Raw genomic sequence first — 22,269 nt, forward strand, 5'->3', positions numbered from 1 at the left:
AAGTGGCTCCATTCCGCTGACGGCAGCTCTTTTCTTCCTTTCGCCCGCTCAGCCCGGAGGAAGGTGACCGGTGGAGGGCCGGAGAGGGCAGGCCGGGAAGCCACAGACAGGAATGCCGGCGTCGGTTAAGCTCAGCCACACACACAAAGACCCCGGGGATTTCGGGCGAAAGGAAGAAAAGAGCTGCCGTCAGCGGAATGGAAGCGTTTGAGCAAAAGTGGGTGGGGTTTGCACCTGAATGAGTCAAATGCTTGGCCAGACCTCAGCTCTGATTCTGGGCCTGTGCTCAGAGGTGTGATGAAACGCGCTTTCCAAGTGAGACCCTGGCCTGTTATCCCCGCCCCGCCTTCACTTGGGGGTGAAAAGGAGAGAAGGTCCAAGTGGCCTCTTTCAAACAAGTCCTGCGGGGTTCATCCTCCAGACACCGGCTGGTGGCCTCCTGCGCACCCCCTGCATTAAGGTAACAAAGACGAGTGAGGACGCCCCTACTCTGGCTGCCCGCCCCCCCCTTGTGGAATGACTGAGAGGTAGCCCCTGGGCTTGGGCACCTCACCGTTCATACCTGCAGACGTGCCTTACTGCATATGGTGATTGCGTTTCGGGCTCTACCCTGGGGATCTGAAGATAAATTAGGGAGCATCAGTGGCTTGCTTCCTGGGATCCTGCTTGGTCCTTGATTATCCTCAATCTGGGAAACTCCAGGCAGTTACACTCGGCCTGACGGCAGCGGAAGCTCCCACTGACTCACCTGTCATTATCCCGCTCCACTCTTGGGGTCAGCAACTACTAAATCTTGAACCATGGTTTGCCAAATACCAAACCGTCAATTTCCCTTCAAAACCTTTCTCCCAACCACTTAAGCTTGAAAAATGGGGCTCACCTTTCACTTGCTCCCTCATTTCCTTTATCTGTAATTCACACCAACCACGTTTCTTGCAATGATCATTTCCTTCCACCATTCTGAGTATTCCTACTCTGACTAGACCTTAATCCTGGCCTACTGCAGTAGTTTTCTAAGGGCCTCCTTTGTTCACATACCTGGACAATTCATTTTCCTAAAGCTTGCCTTTGACCATGATAGTTTGCTGCTCAATACCCTCCCTGCCCCCCACATGCATGGTAAAAAAACACTCAAGGCCCTCCATGAGGAGCTTCCATGTGCTTTGTGTCCTGTGAAACTCACTCACCACTAGAAGTCCAGGGATCCTCTCCAATAATCTGTTATCGCCAGACTTTTATCCCCATGCTCCCCCAAACTTCACCCCCCCAAACTCTTCACCTGTGCTACCAAGAGAGGCCAACACAAGATTAGCACACGTCTTTCCTTAGCTTAAATCAAACAGAAACACAGGAGGCCTCCCACCACAGGAGCCTCTTCTTCTTTCACACCTTGAATCCCTCAGAGCCAGGAAGTAAAGCAGGTGGCTTCCTTGCTCTCCATTGCTCCTTCCAAACCATCTCTTCCCCTTCCTCCTGCAAAACCCCTAGCTGCCATTCAAGCGATGCTGTTGGGTATGCCATCCACTGCTCTTCTGATCCTAGTCACCCACCCACTTCTGTCATCTAACTTCTACCAGGTGGCTCCCCCCGCCCTCTCTCCTGTTCACTGAAGATTTGGTTCCTGGCCACCCCTTTGGTGTCTTCATTCCTGGTGTTTTCAGCATCCAGGTGGATGGCCCACCTCTCTGTCCCTCAGTGACTCCTTCCCAAAGGGAAACCCTTGAACTTGCTATAACCTGAAACTGCACTGTCTCCAAAATCTGAATTGAAGGCGTCACACTCTGCCCAACACCTCTTGTACTTAGAGCCCACTTGCTCAGTGTCCCCTCATCATGACCTCTGAGCTCCTGATCCCATCTGCTCACTACAATCCAGATTGCTGTGTGCTCCTTGCCCCCTGACCAAATTGGATCCCATGAATTCTCATACTTGATGCCTTGCCACGTTCTCTTGCAGTGATACTGGCAAGGCCCGAGCGAGAGTTTGGTTTCCCACTCTGTGCCGTGCTTCCATAGCTCTACCAACAACCCCCCTGCACTCCCCTCTTCACCCTCTCTGCTCAATACCCTCCCTGCCCCCCACATGCATGGTAAAAAAACACTCAAGGCACCACCAAATCTACACAAACCTGCATGAGACCTTTCTCCTTCCTTCTGGTTAAAAGAGTGAAGGAGGGCGCCTGGGTGACTCAGTCGGTTAAATGTCTGCGTTTGGCTCAGATCATGATCCCAGGGTCCTGGGATTGAGCCCTGCATCAGGCTCTCTGCTCAGCAGGAATCTGCTTCTCCCTCTCCCTCTGCCTGCCACTCGCCAGCTTATGCTCTCTCTCTCTCTCTGTCAAATAAATAAATAAAATCTTAAAAAAAAAAAAAAAAAGAGTGAAAGAAGTATCCCCCTCCTAGCAAAGGACAGTCCTCTACAGTGCTCTAGAGCACATCCACGGCTGGCTGAATAATGCACCCCCTCCCCTGCCCCAGATATCCAGGTCCTAATCCCTGGGACCTCTGACCGTTACTATAGAACAAGTGAGACTTTGCAGATGTAATTAGATTAAGGATCTCGAGGTGGGGAGATTATTCTGGAATATCTACATAGGCCTGAAATGTAATCACAGTGTTTTTATAAGGGAAAGGCAGAGGGAAATTTGACTACACGAGGAGTACAGGAGGCAAGCAGAGCAGAGAGAGATTTGAAGATGCTTCACGGCTGGCTTTGAAGATGGACGAAGCAACAATGAGTGGAGGAATGCAGCTCTAGAAACAAAAAAGCAAAGAAATGGCTTCTCCCCTAGGGCTCCAAGAGGGATCTGTGGCCCTACTGACAATGGGTCCAGTGAAACTAATTTTGGACTTCTGACCTCCAGAACTGTAAGAGAATAAATGTGTGCTGTTTAAGCCCCCAAGTTCATGGTGGTTTCTCAGAGCAGCCAGAAGAAATTGACATTATCTCAGCTCATCCTTCCAAGGGCTTTGCTCCTTCCAGGATCTTCTCTCTCTCTCTGGCATGGATTATGAACTGCTCTGTCTCTCCTAGACATTTCCATGCATGTACAAAATACTTTAGATCTCCCAACTTAAACATAAAAAACCTCCCTTAACCTCACAATATCCCAGCTACTATCCCAATTCCTTACTTTTCTTTCGTAGCAAAATCTTTCAAGAAGTATCTGCATTCGGGGCGCCCGGGTCGCTCAGTTGGTTAAGCGTCTGACTTTGGCTCAGGTCATGATCTCAGGCTCCCCACTCAGCAGGGAGTCTCCTTGTCTTTCTCCCTCTACCCCTCCCCCGGCTCATGCTTTCTCTCTCTCTCTCTCTCTCTCTCAAATAAATAAAATCTTTAAAAAAAAGAATTCTCTGCATTTCATGTTCCACTCATTCTTGAGCCTAGGCCACTGTGGCTCCCACACCCACCACACCAAAGTCACCAAAGGTGTCCACATTGGCGAGTCAGAGGAACACTTTGCTCTCCTCATCCTACCGGGCTTCCTACAAGAACATCGGCTGCATCTGGATCCACTCATGATCGAGACTGGTGGCAGCTTCTCTGATTTGCCTCCTACCTTACTCGCCACTCCTCAGGCCCCTCATCTCAACCCCTAAGGTGTTTGTTTCTCAGGGCTTAGCCTCCAGCCCACTTGTCCTCTCGCTACACTCACCCCCCACCCCCAGGTGACCTCACTCAGAGCCATGGCTTTAGACACTATCTCCATGATGACTCCATAGTGCATATACCAGCTGAGACCTTTCTCCAAGCTCTTGCTATCTATTTGATATCACCGCTTGTTTCTCTTACCAGCATGGTCGAAACCAAACTCAGGACTCCCCATAGCTGTCTGCTCATCCTTCAGTGTCTCCACTTGGTAAGTGCTGCTTCCCGGGGGGTTTGCTCACAGGCTGCACACCTTCCTTTCCCTTTTCCTTATGGCTGTGTCTTGGGCCCCACCCCAGCCCCCATCTCACCTGAGTGGGCTCTGTCCCTTCCATTTCTGAAACACATCTCCAACAACGTACTCCCTTCCACTCTCTTGCTATGAGAGCCTCCTGATGTAACTCGCCCTTGAGTCCCTCCAGTCTGGTTTTCATATAGCAGCTAGAATTGAACCATTACACTGTCACTTAACTTCCTTTGGGTGGCTTCCTTTTTTCTTAGGATGCGGTCCCAACTCCTTGCCTTGGCTTCCAAGGGCCTTCAGGAAAGACGTGGTCTCCTCCCATACCCCTGTGCCCTCTGCTCCCCTAGACTCCAGCCCTTCTGGATGATTCTTAACACCTTCCACTTACAGTGCCCCAGGCTTGTTTCCTCTCCCTTCCTGTGACTGGCCTCGTGGCCCCCTCAGCTCTCTCAGCCCCCACATTGCCTCCTCAGGGACACCGTCCCCAAGCATCCCTCTGGCGCAGCCCCTCTCTGCTCACTCCATTGTCACCGTCACTGTGGCGTGGTTTCCGCATGGCCCTTTGCACAATCTGATGTCCTTCTGTTGCAGATGCATATGTTAAGTTAGTTCATTGGCCCTCCTGTCCATCAGTAAGCCCCGTGAAGGATAGCCCTATCTGTCACGGTCACCACTCCCTAGAACCCAAACGCCTGGCACATAGTGGACATTCAGCAAGTGTTGGGTGAAGGAGCCCATCTTTCCACCCAGGTCTCTCTCCCAGGCTCCAGGAAGACTAAATGACTTACTCTTTTCCAAATATCCATCAGGCTATTCCCTGTGTCTGGAAGGACTCTCCCTTATCCAGGCCAATCACAGCCTTGCGTTTCCTGCACGAGCCATCCAGCACCCCTTCCCCCGAGTGGCTCGGCATCACTGGCCCCTTCCTCTGAGCTCCCAGCCCTCATGAAGAACGGAGGTGCTACTTCATAGGGTGGCAGTTGTGAGTGCCCCAGCTTAGAATCCCACTTCTGAGCAGCCTGACTTCCAGCTCAAGGAAGCCTAAGAGTGGGTGGAAACATGGAGTTTTTACACCAGGAAGTGAATACAACTTTCTCAGGGAAGACTTTGCTGAGTGCCAGGGCTCAGCCCTTACCTCGGCTATGCTCTCATCATAACTATCCTTTCTCTCCATTCCCCTGAACAGAACAGTCATTAACAGTCATTATTGGTTTGTGTGACTGTTTGCTTAGGGTCCGGCTTCCCCTGTAGGCTTCACGGGGTACGGGTTGTGAGCATGATGTCTGGTGCAGCCGCTTAGATGTGTTTGTTGAATGAATGCATGAAGGACTAAATGAAAAGTCAGAGTTGTTGGCTCTCAGATGAGGGCGTCCTTCAGGAAGGACCCTTACGATCACAGCCTTGTCCCAAGCAGAGGAGGCTGGAGGTATGGAGGCTAGTATCAAGTATTACCACTGTGAACAAATGGTGGTGTTACACGTCCCTTTTACTGTAAATCTTTAGCCTTCAAAGGCTGTGCCCTCATCCCAACGGGCAGCCCACGCGGTGTGCAAAGCCTCTTGTTTGTAAAGCTGTCCTCATCCCAGTGAGTGCAATCAGAGCTGAAATGGGAGGAGCTGCTGCTGAGGGAAACTACAGCTTGCATTTTCCACCTCCTGAGAGTAAAATGAAACCCCAGTGTGTTGTTACTTTGGGAAGAGGACCCCACAGAACATTCTGTTAATACAGAAACGAAAATGCCACCATTGGAACCACTTTAACAGGTGCATCCTGAGTTATTATTGGGCTGAAAATGATACTTTTAGGCAGGTACTCAAAGCGTTTACATCCTGTTGTTCTGTTGGTCAGAACATTCTGGAAGGTGCATCTAAAGAGGAGAAACCATTTTTCTCAATGAGCCTATGTGACTGTTCAAATGTGATGGTTGAGGAGGAGGGCAGAGCTAGAGGACTGCTTGCATCAGGGAATGTCTACAGAAGCAGTCTAAAGACTGAAGCAATGTCCCAGGCTGGACTCACCCGGAGAAGAAGAGCTATTTTCAGTGTTTGAAAGTGTGATATTTACTCGCTGCCCACATAACCTCCTTGGGCCACACGGCCCACCTCCTCCTGGACAGTCAATGAGCACGGAGAAACACGTTGTAACATAATAGATTCAGATCACAATCCACGTGGGATCCACGCCAGGGGGAACACTGTAAACGTTCTTGAACGGCTCGTGACCACTAAGCGGAAATAACTGTGCCATTGTGCAAGTCCACGGGCATCTGACTCGGGCTCTTCACCATGGCTCCCTTTAGTCCTTGCACCTGCTGCTCCTTCTGCTCCTTTTGACCGGTCATGCTCCCAGCTCCTCATCCGGTGGGTGTGATTGTGGCAGCAATCCTGCCATTCTCCCACATTCTCCCACACACTCCCGGGGTGGAAGGCCGACAGGCTGATGCAGAGACTCGCACGTCAGCGCCTGGGCTTGGGAGCAGGAGAGTGGACTTCTCACCGAGGTCTTCTCAGCAGTTCCACTCTTCTCTTGGTTGGGCTAGCTGGCAGCGGTGGCCTTGGCTGTGGTCTGTGATGTTTCATATGAGCAGGGGGACATACTACACTCATGGTGCTTAGAAAGCAGCTCTTCGAGGCCGCCTGAGTCCCAGAACACGATTCCAAAGTCAGAATCCATGAAAATGGTTTACCTAAACTAGTGGTTCTCGACTCTGGCTGCAAACTGTAATCAGCTGGGTCTTGAAAAGAGTACCGATACCCTGGCCCTGCACCCAGTGTTGAGAAGCCCTGGGATTAGATGATGCACAGTTGGGCTCTCTGGCTCTGGGCTCCTGGAGGGGGTCCTGGTGGACCCCGAGAATACAGGCGGGGAACAGACCACCAAAGGGATTCTGGTATTTGCTGGAAGTTAATAGGGGGGGTTCTTGAGAAAAGGTTTCTAGGGGCACCTGGGTGGCTCAGTGGGTTAAGCGTGCAACTCTTGATTTTGGCTCAGGTCATGATCTCAGGGTCCTGGGATCCAGCCCTGCATCATCGGGCTCTGAGCTCAGCATGGAGTCTGCTTGTCCCTCTTCTTCTACCCCTCCCCCTACTTGCATTCTCTCTCTCACTCTCTCTCAAATAAATAAAATCTTTAAAAAAGAAAGAAAGAAAGAAAAGTGTTCTGACCTTCTGACCCCACCATGTTTGCAGAACACTGGGTTTCAACAAACAACCAGGAACAATGCCCAGATCACACCACAGTACTGCTCAGATGGAGCCGCCCCTGCTACCACCTCTGGGTGCACACTCTGCTTATCCCACCCTGGGTTCAGGACACTGGATTCAACCTCTGCAGCTGCCACCCTGCCATCACCCTTGCAGGAATGGCTTCTGCATGACACCTGCTTCTTCACTAAGCTAGCTTCCTACAGAGGTCTCCCTGCATTAGGGCTGAGTGCCCCGCACTCTCATTCAAACTTGGGGATGTGACTACAAACCCAGGGAAGGTGTGCCAAGAAGCCGGGAAGAGTAAAAGAATGGCCAGACGAAGTGAGAATGGGGAAGAAACGAGAAGATACAAGTGTGCTCACCAAAGGATTTCTCAGCGATCTGAATATGAAAACACATCCTGTGAATCCCCAACAGTATCCAATGCAGTGTTTCCCTAACTTATTTGCTCACAGACTGCTTTTTATTTGTGGTATATCTTGTGCCATTAATGCTTTGCAGAAGTCTTCGTGAACAGCTTTATTAAGGTTAGGTAGTATTTCACGTGCAAAGATAAATGTCTGGTTTCCTTGACTTGCTGTAACAGCTGCATGTCTTCCTCCACGTGGGGTACCCAGTTGCAGGAAAATTCACTCGAACATGTATCAGTGTGTAGTTTGTGTCAGGCACATTTCTATGTGCTGGGGAGTCAGCAATGGCTAAAATAGACAAAAACCCCTGCCTTCATAGAACTTCCAGATCAGGGAGATATAGACTGTTAGTCCGGGGTAAGTGGCAAGGAGCAAACAGAAGGCAGGGAAGGGGGATGTGAAGTGTTAGGGTTCGGTTGGGACTGACATTTTAAGAAGGGTGCACTGGGGAGGTGGTTTTTGAGTAAAGACATCAGGGCAGCGAGGGAGTAACAGAAGTGACTATTTGGAGGAAGAGCATCCCAGCAGAGGGCACGGCAGCAGGGGACTTGGAGCGGAAGGGCTGAAGGGGAGAGTCTCAGCAGAGGCGGTCAGAGAAGTGACAGCCAGAGTCAGGCAGTTCAGAGGGAGAAGGAAGGCTGGCTTTTATGAATGAGAAGGGAAGTCACTGGAGGGTTTCCGCAGCATCGTGAGGAGAACTGTGTTGAGGAACAGGAGGAGGGCAGCGTGGAAGTGATGTGACCGGTTTAGGGCACGGTTACGGGCATCCCAGCTGGTGAGTCACATTTTTTTATGTAAACGCCAATAGGATTTGCTGCTTGAGCCGATGAGGGTTGTATGACAAAGACAGGAGTTAAGGAGGACGTGGAGGTTTGTAGCTCAAGGAACCGGGAGGATCAAGATGTCATTCACTTTGATGGGAAACAGGTCTGGGGGGAAATAGTCACTCAGAACTGAACATGTGAAATTGGAGATGTCTGTAGAGACACGAAGTAGGCAGTTGGATATTCGAGTTCAGGGGAGAGATGGGGCCAGATTGGAATTTGAGGATCATTAGCATGTAGGTGAAATTTAAGGCTATGAGACAGGACGACATCCCTGTGCGAGAGAGTCTAGACAAGAGAAGAGGTTCAAGGGCTGAGCCCTGGGACCCCTCACTGTTGAGAAGACCGGCAGATGAGGAGGATCCTGAAAAAAAGACTGATGGGAGCTGCCAGCACAGTGGGAGGACAGCTGATAACCATTGCCCTGAAGGGCAAGAGTGGAAATGTTTCAACGAGGAAGGGGTGCATAGACGCTGCAAATCTGCTAATATGTCTTCACTTGCCCTGGATAATCCCCGTTTGCACCTGGGGACCAGGTGTAATCATCACGAGAACCCCTTTCCCTCTCAAATATGTGCCAGGGTGGACAGTGCATTCACATGTCATCCGACTGATAGGTCAGGTGTGATGGGCATGAACGCTTGGCTCTGAATGGGGCAATGTTTAGGTCACAGTGACCTTGATCGTGGTAAGTCTGGGTGGAGAGGTGGCAGCAAAAATCAGATTGGGTGCCCTCAAGAGGGGCAGGAAGACAGGAAGCAGAGAAATGAGTATATATAAAGTTTAAGAACTTCTCTTGTAAAAAAAAAAAAGGAACACAACAGGAAGGGAGAGTGTGTTGTTTCTTTAATATGGAAGAAAATTCAGCATGTTTGTAGGCTGGTCCAGAAAAGAAGGAAGCAGTGATGGTGTGGGAGAGAGAGGAGAGGATTTGTGGGGCGCTATTCCCGGGGGTGTGTGGGGGGATGTCACAAGCTGCACAGGGGAGAGGTGGGCTGGCCCAAGGAGCATGGCCAGTTGCCTGTGATAAGAGGAGGCAAGCACAGGGATGAGCAATGGTCCAGAGAGGTGGGGAGCTGTGGTTGTGGTGGGAACCTGCATTTACTCTCTTCCGATTGCTTCTCCTTTGTCATGGTAACGGGAAGCAAGGTCAGGAGCCGAAACCCAAGATGGGGGAAGAAGTACTAGAGGTTTGGGGAGGGAAGAGAAGTCTGAAATAGAGGTCTAGAAAAGGATGGGAAAGTGAGGGACCAGGGCAGGTTGGTATGATTGCCTGGTGGCCTTGAGGACCCATTTGAAGTCAATGTGACATGCCGGAATATTCTCTGGCCACAGCTCCACAGTGAATCTGCTGGGTAGTGCAGCCACAGGGTAGACAAGGTGTTGGATTTGGCCAGGCTGGTGGTTTAGTCACGAGGGAGCAAAGGCAGAGAGAGGTACGGCGTCAGAGTAGGGAGGATATGATAGCACTTGACAATGGAATGGAAGCTGGGTAAACGAAGAGAACAATTATCTTAAGAAGCTGTCATGTTCAGCCATGTATCCATACAGTACGCAAGCTCATTACTTCTTTGACATGTTGATAATTTCCAGTAGGTCACCTGTCAGCTTATGGAGAAGTCTCCTTCCACATGTCTTCCTCTAGTTTTCCTACCACTCTTTGGCTCTGGCCTTCACCACTTCCTGCCCGGATTCTCTCCCCAGGATCTTGGCTATTACTACCAGTTCCATGCACAACAATTTTGGCCACGATAATCTAATTGATGATTAATGGCCAATAAATTAATAATTAATAAATAATAAACATTAATAAAGGGATAGTCTAAAAGAATCTAAGAAGCAGCTTTGTCATGTCACTGCTTTGCCCCCAAATAAAGAACAGCTCTATATTTCCTATGACATGACACCACACATCCTTTGCCTGGGGTTCACAGATCCCTCTGCTTTTGCAAACTTATGTCTTGCCTTGTGTAACTCTGCTCCAGACAGGCTGGTCTCCTTATTGCCTTGCCAGATGTTGCTCATGCTACGCTTTCTGCATGAAGTGCTCTCTCTGCCTTTCGAAATCCTATCTGCTATACATACTAAACTGTGATCCTGGCTGACACAAGGAGAGGGGTGGGATTAGAGTGGGCCGTGTGTGTGTGTGCGTGTGTGTGTGCACATACATACACAGTTAACAGTTTTCATTTGAATTTTTTGCAATGAGACTGTCTTCATATCACTTCTGTAATTTTGTAATTGGAAACAGTTTAAATTTCATTTTAAAAAATGCTTCTTAGTTGTAATTTGTCAATAGATAGTTTAAATCTAAATAAGCACACCCCTTGACTGAGCAATTGGTTGAGGACCTCATCTTTGGGAGAAAACTTCACAAGTTCATTGCAGCATTGTTTACAATAGCAAACAACCCTATATCCCTTAGGAGGGGACTGAGTTAAAAAAAAAAAAAGGTATATTCACACCATTCACAATGTGCATGACAGTACATTTTAGTGGTTAATGGTGCAGCCACTGCATAGGACAATTTAGATTTGAATTTCAGCTCTCACCTTTGTGGCTATGTGACTTTGGGGTAATGAAAATTTTCTGTGCGTCAATTCCTTCATCTGCTAAATGGGGACTACAATAATATCTACCTTATAGATTTGCTGTAAGGCAGTGGTGAGTTGTTACGTGTAAAGCATTCCAAACCATGCCTCGTTCCACCAAGGATGTCAAAAGCAGGAAAAAGTATTTCCCCATCCTAACAACAAAAGAAAACCAGATAAACTGTAACAGTGTAACTTTTCATGAGCTTATCAGAGAGCTGAGGACGCAGGGCCAACAAGTATCCTTCAATCCAACTCAAATCAGGCTCCTCCAAGGAAAGATGGGTCGCAAGCATGGACTCAGCTCTGGCCAGAGCACAGGGGGAAGAAATGCTGGGACTGTACGTGTGGGTAAGAAGAATTCAGCTAGATTTTAAAATGAATTGCAAAGGCCAAGTGTGGGCTAGCATGAGAATACAAACCCCGGAGCAGAGACACGAAGGGGATTTGCACTCACACATGGGATCTTGCACCTGGACCTCAACCAGATGCTCATGAGAAAGTGGTTGGGGCAGGATGGGAAACTGGAGCAGCTAGGGGAAAGGTAAAAGAAAAAGCAACATCCTCTACCCTTGAAGAAGGAGCAGGAAGCAATTCTGGGTCCAGGATCACATACCAGTATGAAGAGAGGTTTCCCACATCCAAAGGAGGGGCAGGGAACTGGCCCATTCGAGATTCACCACAGATACAGGGAAGTTGGGCTCTCCAGAAGAGAAGCAGGGTCACTGAGAAAGCCCCACTCCTGAGACCCAGGCAGATAGGCCGAGCCTAAGACGGATGCTGGACCAGCACAACAGAGAGCTGCTCCTTCCCTCTCCCCACCACCAGGCAAACAGGCACCACGCAATAAGCAAGAACTTCTGGGGAGGGGACAAGAGCACAGTGAGAGCAGGCAAACAAGGAAGACTGAAAGTTGAAGGTGGAGCAGGAACACTGAGAAAAACCCTCTGGAACCCCAGCCCCACCTCAGCACAAGGTAATCCTAGGGTAATTGAAGCCAGTGGGGTATAGAAGGTAACTGTAACAACAGTACAAGTCAAAGCTCCCTGAACTCCTGAGCACACTTCCTCAATATTAATGATCTAACAGAAGAGGCGTGCCCATTTACAGGTATAAATACTATTTGCCTCAGTGTTGACTATTCTATACATGATATTCAAACAAAATGAATTCAATTCAGTTCAATTCAACATTCAACCAAAAATTACAAGACACATGCACAAGATCAAATAATAATAATAATAATAATAATAATAATAATAATAATAAATTCAAAAACCAAAGTCAAGAGACAAAGCAATAAATATAACCAGATTCAGAGGCAACACATATATTGGAGCTATCAGAAAAGGAATTTACAATAGCTATAATTCATATGTTAGATGCTCTAGGGGAAAAAAGTATATGAAATGCATAAAGAGATGGGAAATTTCAGCAGATAAATGGGAACTATTAGGGAAAGTCAAATAGAAATACCAGGGGGAATAAAACCATGGTAATTTGGATGAAAAATACCTTCAAAGAGAAGAGAAAGATAACTGTGTAGAAAAAAATATTTAAAACAAAATTCTCAAAATTAATGAACTACCCCAAACCACAGATCTAAGGGAATCTAACTGTGAAAATACCAAACAAATAACAATAACAAATATACCTACACACATCATATCCAATGGGTAGGTTTAAAAACTACATGCATAGTACTGTCCCATTTCTAAAAACTGAATCGTTTTCTAGAAAGATGATCATCAGAACACTTATAATGATTATTTGTGTATAATGGCACCTCAGGTGAATTTTTGTGTCTGCTTTGTACTTCCCATTTTCTTTGAATTGAAGATAAGCAATAAAACTATTTTCATTGACAAAAATCTGACTAATTCTTTCAATAAGGGAGCTAATCCCATTTACCTTTATTTTCACAAAGAATGTATTCTGGTTCATTCTTCAATTTTTAAATTTTTTATTTTTTCTTTTACATTATGAATTATGAATTTTTCCCTCTCAAATAGTTTGTTACATAGCTACTTTATATTTTGGTCATCATTTATCTTTAAGAGTTTCAAGAACATATTTGAAGACATACTTGTCTACCAATTCAAGGATAAAACGTCCCAAATTAAGAATTCAATTGAATATCTTTGAACCATAAGACACAATAGGCTCATTTTATTTCCTGTCATCTACTCCTTTTCCCTATTTATGTTAAATTTTAGACATTAATTTTCAGGTTATGATTTTATGTTACATAAATGTATGTGTAAACTTTCAATATACATTTATTAAGATTTGAGTCTATGGTTTTTAATTTAAATGTTCACTGCAGTCCTTAGCTGTGACTTTACTGTTTGGAGGGGGGGGGGTTACATTTTGATCAATTACTTGGTTTATTAAAGCAGTACTTCTTGAACTTTAATGTGCATATAAATTACATGGTGATCTTGTTAAAATGCAGATTCTGATTCAGTAGATCTGGGGTAGAGCCTGGTTCTGAGATTCTGCATTCTCAACAAGGTCCCAGGTGACATGATGGTGCCAGACTGTGGACCACATCTGAGTGGTTCCCCCCATGAAAAGTACACAGATTGTATATTTTGAGCCCTGGAATCTCTGAAAATGTTTTTATGTTCTTGAGAGTGACAGACAGCTTGGCTACATAAGGAATTTGGGGTCACAAATTTTCTCCCTCAAAACTCTATAGACATGGATTGTGTCACTGATTTTAGGATCTATATTTAAAAAAAAAAAAAAAAGGAATTCTGGGGGCGCCTGGGTGGCTCAGTCGGTTAAGTGTCTTGACACTTGGTTTCCGCTCAGGTCATGATCTCATGGGTCCTGAGATAGAGCCCCATGTTGGGCTCCACGCTCAGTGGGGAGTCTGCTTGTCCCTCTCTGTCTGCTCCTCCCCTCACTCTGTCTGTCTCTCTCATAAATAAATAAAATCTTAAAAAAATAAAAAGGAACTCTGAGACCAGTTTGCATTTCCTTTCTTTTTTTTTTTTTTTTGTATGTAATCTTCTTTCAGGGCATTAATAGAGTTCTTAATTTTACATACATTTTGGAACTTTCACCAGGGTTTATTAAGAGTTTGAATCTCTTCATTTTGCCTGGTACCCAGTGAGCTATTTTGATTGGGAGATTGAGGTCTTTAGGAAGTTTTATATGTGTTTGAATATTGCTTTGGTCCATTTGTTCTGGTATCTTCTTCAGAAATACAGTTATCCACATATTGGATCTCCATGGTATATCTATGAAATACCGCATATTCTTTTTCCTTTTTTTCATTATTTTTTGCATTACACATATATATATATTTCCTAGGCTATATTCTCTATCACTGAAATAATTTCTGGCATTTTTGGCATAATTCTGCTCTTCATTGCTTTGAATGCATTATGACACTCTGATATTATCTGCTTGGTTTTAAAACATTTATTCAAAACCTCATTTAATTCTCTGTATGGTTCTGTCTATATCTCAGCATAATCTTTCCACTGTCACCTCATTTTACAGTTCATCTAATTTTATGGAGACCATATTTTTTTAATGTTGACAATAAAGAGTAGATGCTGTCTGGAATTCGTATTTTTTGCCTCAAATGTTTTTCAAAAATATACACTTTCTCTGAATCTGACCGGTCAGATTTCATGAGGAAGAATCTTTCCGTGGACGGCCTATTAGTTCTATTCTTGCTTGCTGATTGTTGCTAATCAGTGAGCCAGCCTGAGGGTAGCAGGGAGAGCCCGAGAGCAACAGGCTCTGCTGACGAGGGGGTTTGGTCTCTATCTATAGTGGAACCACTCTGCCTGGCACCGGGATGATGGGGAGGCCTCCTAGCTGGCATCTGCATACTTGCCACTTCAGCCCCATCTCTCTCTATAGCTGTTGCTGTGTCCCCAAAGATGGGCCACCATCCAGGGCCGCTGCTCCCACCACTCCCGGCAGCCTCTTGTTCAGCTTCACCAGGCTGCTTACCACGGTTACAATCACCTTCACACTTACGTCCTCTCCCGAGCTAGAAACCACAGCTCCTCACTCATCCCAGCAGCCTGGGTCTCCGAGTCCTGCGCGGGCACTGTGGCTGGGGGGATCTGCCCAGCCAGACCTCACAGGGCACCTTCCAGGCTAGCCTCACGGCCCACTCTTTCCTCCAGAACTCAGCCCTCCCAGCCCAGAGACACCACCACGGGGGCCAGGACTTGACCATTTACTTCCCGGGAGCCATGCCATGCGTCGGGGGACAAGTTTATTTCTGCCATTTTGAGATTTATTTCCTCAGCGTTCTGTGTACATAGGTGTTTTCCCCAATTTTTCCAAGTTATTAATTTAGGACTTGGTGGGTGATGAGTGTTCAGAAATAAAATGTGTCCAAAAGCCAAGCCTCTTTACCCCAAAGTGCCTGTCTTAGCTCATTCAAGCCGCTCCGACAGAACACCACAGGCTGGATGGCTTATAACCAGCAGATGTTTATCTCGAAGTTCTGGAGGCCGGGGAGCCAAGATCGAGGCGTAGTACATTTGGGGTTTGGTGAGGAGGCCCCACTTCCTGGTTCATAGATGGCCCCCTCTTGCTGTGTCCCCACACAGCAGAAGGGGCGAGGGCACTCCTGGGGGGCACCCCTCCCATTCACAAGGGCTCCACCCTCATGACCTCATCACCTCCCAAAGGCCCCGCCTCCCAACACCACCACCTTGGGGGTTAGGATTTCAACAGATGAAATCTGGGGGGATATGAATATTCAGTGCATAGCAGTCTCAGAACATTTTTTTAAATGAGAGCAGAATTAGCTCAGGCACAGTGATTACAGCAGGGTTTTCTTCCTCTTCCTTTGCTTTGAAACAACACGGCCTTTCCAAAATTGCACATTCTAAACTTGAGAAATTAGAACTTGCATTTCCTTTTTGCATTGTAGATTAAATAGCCTGTAAGTTAGACAGTGCCTTCATGATTAAAGGGAGCCTATGCATGAGTTTGTTTGCTTTGAGTTGAGAAGTTCTAGTGAAAGTGAATGCCCTCACTCTCCAACGGAAGACTCCTCATCCCCTACGGTACTTTATTTTATAAACAGCTAATTTAGAAATATTGTAACACTTATTCTATGTACACTATTTCAGAGTGAATTAGCATTCATCTCTGAAAAAAAAAAAAACAACAAAAACTTAGCGCTGGTATATTCAAGCATTTAAGAAAGCATCAGTGTATGCCTCTTAACTTCCATAGAATGATGCCTCATTCAGTGTCCATTTCATTTAATGAGTATATCCAGATGTCCCTTGTTTGAGTCTAAATTCCTGGCACCTAAGGCAATGAAATTAATTTTAAAGTTGTTTATAAACAGAGACCCTTATGGAAACTTTGAGAGATGTTTTCAAAAAAAAACTTACACCATACATTTTCATCTCTTTTTAAATTGTCAGTAAACGTATGTCTCCATAGAAATAAAAATATCGGTTTAAGGAGTTTTAGTCCAAATCAGTTTTTTTTCTGCCTAAGTCATTACCGTCTATTTTTTCCCTCTTTAAAAAAAAAATAAATCCCATGAGTATAAAGAAGACCGAAGTTGAAAACACTTCAATAACTGATTGCATGAAGGCAACAAAATCAGGTCTTCAGTCTTCATGCTTCGAAATAATGAGACAGCTGTGAAGGCGTGTACCTTTTGACCAACATTAAAAATCAGGTCTTGAATATCTGGTATTTATTCAGTTGTGCCTTCTTGCTCAGTGTTTTTACTAAACATGGAAGAATCTACAGCCTTACACACGTAGGTCAGACATAATATAAAATAAACCAAATGCATTTAATGATGGGCAAGCCTCAGTGATGTAACTATAACTTCTCTGCTCCATTAAAAATCTCTTTGCATTTTTCAGAACACAGCGGTCTTATTCCTTTTGTTCCAGCCAAACCCCTCCACGTGCAGTGGCGTCCTCCCTCTCCTATCACAGGAAGCGGCCCAGGGCCTTCTTAGGTGCGTCTCGTCACTACGTGCAGTCAGGCTGTGCGTGTGGGCACTGCTAACCGCTCACATCTGTCTCACTGAGGCTTGAGGAGTCTGGAATTTCTGAGCTCCAGGGCTGCCTCTGCCAAAGACTTCCTGGCAAAGTGTTTTGTCTGCAAAACAGACACAATAATGAAGACCTCATATGGATTTTAAGAAATGCCCTACACCCTGGAAACTTCTTTTGGATGAAGTAAAGGAAGAAATCCACTCTTTCCCCCCAGAAAAAAATTTCCACAGCAGCTTGAAACTTTGTCCCTTGCATAAGATATGAAGAGCTGTTTTGAAATGCAAAAAAAGGACTAGTGACAGAATTTTACACTAGAGCTCTGAAGCCAGGTCCAAATGGTCCAGGGTTCGAGGTTCTTGAGTGGTCCCCCTGGTTGCACCCCTGCAATTCTGTCTCGTCAGCGCAGTAAGCATGCCTGAATTTAGCTGGGGGGCGCACAGACCCTGAGGGTTCTATGTGTTATGGATGGGCTGAATTGTGTGCCCCCCAAATTCACATGTTGAAGTTGCAACCCCCAGAACCTCAAAATGTGACTGTGTGTAAGTTAACGAGAACTTTACAGAGGTAATTGAGTTAAATGAGATCATGGAGGGTGGGCCCTAATCTAATAGGATGGGTGTCCCTAAAAGAAGAGGAGGTGAGGACACAGACGTGCACAGAGGAAAGACCACGTGAGGACCCAGGGAGAACACAGCCGTCTACGAGCCAAGGAGAGAGGCCTCAGAAGAAACCAGTCCTGCCGACACGTTGATCTTAGACTTCCAGATTCCAGAACTGTCAGAATATAAATTTCTGGTGTTCAAGCTACCCAGTGTGTGGTGCTTGTCACACAGCCCCAGCAAAGTGAAACACCACGCACGTCGTTCCTTCACTGGGTGAGAATGCACCTCAGAACGGCCTTCCATTTTGGGAGGACAGATGCGTCCTGGGAAGAGATGCCCGCTGACCAGACGGCTGCTGCCAGACGCAGCTCTCTGAAGGAGGCACCCTTGTCTGACGACATGGTGACCTTCCTTTCCTTATTGTCCTCTCTGCCCATTTTAACACCGCAAACGACGAGACCAAAGAGCAAGAGAGCAAGCGAAGCTGCTAGGAGAGCTCCCGGCACAATGCTAGCTCTCCGTGAAGCAGGGCAGCCTGCGGCCCCAGCTGCCCACAGCCCAGCCCGCCTGCGGCCGTACAGGTATGTGCCCCCGGTTCTCGGAAGGGGCACTTCACACAGCACGTACGGATGACGTCACTGCCGGGGTCCCCGAAGGACGCAGTTCTGTGAGTTCGCCGGTGTCTGCCGTCTGTGGAATACAGGAAGCGAACCTTCCTTTGGCTGATGTTTCGATCCACATTTAGTCATGCGTCCTCCTCTCCTGTCCCTCAACACCACCTCCTGTCAGCTGAAGCTCCTTCCCAACACCAGGAGCCTTCTGTTGCTTTGCCCCGCCAGCTGACGGTATCTGGTCCTTGTACATTTGGTCTATTTGCTTGTTGATGCTTCTCCAGATTTGGGATCCCAGGTTGTAGCTGGGACTCCACCTTTCAGCTCTGGAGAGCGCTAGGGTCAGTGCTGTGTCCCGAATATGATAGCATCCCTTGATCTGCCCTTGGTCATCCACTGGTGATGACCTGGTTATACAAGCGGCCCCCCACCCCCTGGTCTAAGCGTGACTCAGCAAGGCAGAGGGGCAGTTTCTCCGCGGGCTGTCCGGGGGCACGTTTCCCGAAGCTGCCGTGGAGCCCCCACTTTGCCGCACTGGGGACGCACATGACAGGAGCCCAGCGGCCAGGCCTGATGTCTCACCGCCTCCCGACCTCTTGAATCCTGCTTTCGACTCACTCGCAGTGGCCACGCCTCTGCCATTACATTTTTGACAGTACTTTAAAACGGCAAACTCATTAATATGTGCCTCGAGGATTTACAGAGCTCACGGTAACATCGGTTTTGTTTTCACAGCTGCGCTCACACGCTTCGATGACGCCATTTCAAGGGAGATAGTATGACATAATGTTGGTGACAGCACAATTGTCATCTGCAAAAGGGGACAGTATTGGGATCTCAATGGAAAAGAAAAGTGAGGCTTTCGTCTGTAAGCTCAGATCCCATTTCCTGCAAGAATCTCAACCTCTGAGCAGGGCCGGGAGTGGAAATTACTACAAGCTGCCGAATACAGATGACATCATCTTGCCACCCACAAATCTTACGCGTTTGACAGCCCAGAGGATGGCAGAGGCCTAGAGAGAATACAACTCCAACTCAGTCAACAAGTTCTGTGTGCTGGAGAGGAAATATTTTCATAGAAGTTGTTCTCTTCTTCGTTTTCTGTTTTGGTTTGGCAACCGCCACCGCAGTAAAATGACGACCGTGACAACAGCCATGAGCGTCCCCAGAGCCACGACCAACAGCTCCCCCTGCGTGGAGTTACACGAGTCCAGAGCCCTTTCCCAGAGAGCTTTCGCAACACGGGGCTCCGAGGCTGACTTTGCAGGGGTGTAGGTGCTGCGGTGCTGTTAGCCGTGGTGCAGTTTCCCCGCCCCTAAGGCTGGTACCCGAACCTTCCGGCTTGCCACGCCTACGCTGGGGTTGTCCTCGGTCCCAAAGCGAGTGTTTCCCGCCTGCTCATTTTGCGTCTGCTCTCGTGTGTTTGCTGGACGGCTGGGCACATTCGCACCTATGCTCAAGTTCTCTTCCGTGAAAGGACACACACCTTCTTTACAACACCTGGCGATGCTTCCACCTGCATTATCCCTGGCACCGGCGTTCTGGGTATGGGAAACCCCCATTATGGAACTATGTATGCTGGGAATCATAAACATGGAAATAAAATAAAAGAAAGCGCTTTGAAAGGAACAGATGGCACTAAAGTCATAAGGCGCCCTCGACACAAATGAGGCTTTTGGGGGGAAAAATATCTGTAAGTCTCTCATTTGCTCACTCTCAGGGCTTGGTGTGGCCCGTTTAGGCTTTGTTGGAAAAACTGGTTATAATCATGTTTTATTTATTTATTTATTTTTAAAGATTGTATTTATTTGACAGAGAGAGAGACAGCGAGAGAGGGGACACAAGCAGAGGCAGAGGGAGAAGCAGGCTTCCCGCGGAGCAGGGAGCCCCATGCGGGGCTCGATCCCAGGACCCTGGGATCATGACCTGAGCCGAAGGCAGACGCTTAACTGACTGAGCCACCCAGGCGCCCCTATAATCATGTTTTAATCATCAGTTTCTTTCTTTACTATCTACTACTCTTTCGGCGGCTTTACATCCAATGCGTTTCAATACCAACCACCAAAAACGTGAGGCTGTAGCGTTACCCATTCGGGGACAACGGGAATTCCTGAACCTGGGTGAGACGGCCCCTGTGTTACAGCGCCACCTCTGGTTCGGAAGACTCTTGACTCCTACTCCGCAGAATTCTGAATGACTGGGCCAGCATTCCCCAGTGTTTATGCTTTCAATGGGTTTCATAACTCTGGGGGACGTTTTGGGAATACTGCTTCCATAGGGCCTCTTAGATCTTGCAGAAAGGATGTCAACAACACAACGTGTTACTTAGAAAGAAAAAAGGAATTAAGTTATCAAAATTTTAAACTGTCTTCTCTCTCAGTGTCCCCCAGTCTAGACCCATCCTCTTCCCCCAGGAGTCCTGGGCTCTCACCCATCTTTGCTTTCTGATTATAGTCCTGTTACAGCACTGATTTCGATGTAATTTATATTAAATTTATGTGGAAGTGCACTCTTCACTATAATGCAGATTCCTTGGGGACAACAATCACCTCTTGTTTTCTGGGGGTTTTTTAGCGGGGGAGGGGCAGAGGGAAAGAGAGAGAGAGAATCTTAAGCAGACTCCTCCCCCAGTCCAGAGTCCCATGCAGGCCTGGATCTCACAACCCTGAGATCATGACCTGAGCCAAAATCAAGAGTCAGTCGCTTAACCAATGGAGCCGTTCAGGTGCCCCAACAATCACCTCTTGTTAATCTTGATATTCTCCGCAAAGTACCAACTCAGTAAATGTTTGTTGTACTGAATTATGCCCTCAGGAAAGCTACCAGATCTGAGGCACCTGGATTTCTACTGACTAAATCTCGAGAAAGAGAGCCACTAGAGTATTTGTTCTATTCATGCATTTAATATACATATTCAGGGACACCATTCCTTATATGAAAACTTCAAGATATATCAGAATTTTTTGGATTGTCACAGGTTAAAATGGCTCATGTATTATGTAGCATGATCTCAGTGTGTACACTTACAAAAAGTTTAAGAAAAGGAATAAAGACTAACCTTAGTTCAGGTTATGTTTCACCATCAAATAAGTTTGCTGAAAACTTCTGTTAAAACTCTTTGTCTTTAAAGCTTTCTGGATTTCAGAACAATGAAGGACCAAAGACCTATATTCAAGGAGAAAAACAAATGAATTACTTCTTTCACATTAAATTTCTATAACTGATAAAATATTTCTTTCAAAAAATGCCAGTATTATTTCCATAACTCTCAGTGTTTAAACTTTTACAAATAATCTACTAATACACGTTCTCTCCTTAAAATGCCAATGACAGAGATAAAGCAAAAGCCTGGAGTGACTCCCCTTCTCATCTCAGTTTTACTTTCACAGGAGTCCCTGACTTCGGGAAGCTCTGCAGGCACACACCAAAGCACAGAGCAACACATCACCTTTATAAAGTCCGCTCCCAACATACCCTCATTTCCAGCTTTTCCCTTGACCTTTCCTTGCCACATTTTTGGTGATACATAAGCAATGCTCTCTTGTCCCCATGCCTAGAGATGAGAAAAATCAGAGTGAAAGACATTAAGATATTTGCTGTGTGTGACAAAGAGCCTATGAGTGGAAACAATGGTACTAGAACCCAAATGATCTCACTCTTTTTTTTTAAAGATTTTATTTATTTATTTATTTATTTATTTATTTATTTGAGAGAGACAGAGATAGTGAGAGGGAGCACCAGTGGGGAGGAGAGGGAGAAGCCTCTGGGATCATGACCTGAGCCGAAGGCAAACGCTCAACCGACCGAGCCACATAAAAAAGACCTACTGTTTATATAATTCATTGTGTTTTGGGAAAAAAGTTGTTCTAATTCTAATTCTTTTATTCGATCAACTTTTATAGAACTGAAAAGGCAGATTAAATTGTGATTTAAAAAAACAAAACAAAACAAAAAACCTCCCCAAAGGTCATTAGCCCTTTGCTTAAATCTTCCAGAAATTGAAATTGGCTATTTCCTGGAATGAGTTGTATTTCCTCACCTCTCTGATTGTTCTTCATGCTAATCAGTGCTGACAAGGGTTTCAATGGTAGATGGCAGGGAGCAGGGAGGGATGAAGAAGCA

The 22,269-nt window shown here is 46.6% G+C and overlaps 1 protein-coding gene across 1 annotated transcript in view; it reads right to left on the reverse strand.

Annotated features, from left to right (window-relative positions):
* The window catches only part of TXNDC5 (thioredoxin domain containing 5), a 47,556-nt gene extending 26,256 nt beyond the window's left edge, over nt 1–21,300 (reverse strand). Inside the window, exon 1 of the mRNA XM_032424716.1 lies at nt 21,206–21,300. The gene's annotated coding sequence lies outside the window, so the exon portion shown is untranslated. The remainder of the gene's footprint in view (nt 1–21,205) is intronic.
* Nucleotides 21,301–22,269: the final 969 nt, after the last annotated feature.

This window comes from Phoca vitulina, unplaced genomic scaffold, assembly GCF_004348235.1.
Source record: "Phoca vitulina isolate PV1807 unplaced genomic scaffold, GSC_HSeal_1.0 scaffold31, whole genome shotgun sequence".
Lineage (NCBI taxonomy): Eukaryota > Metazoa > Chordata > Mammalia > Carnivora > Phocidae > Phoca > Phoca vitulina.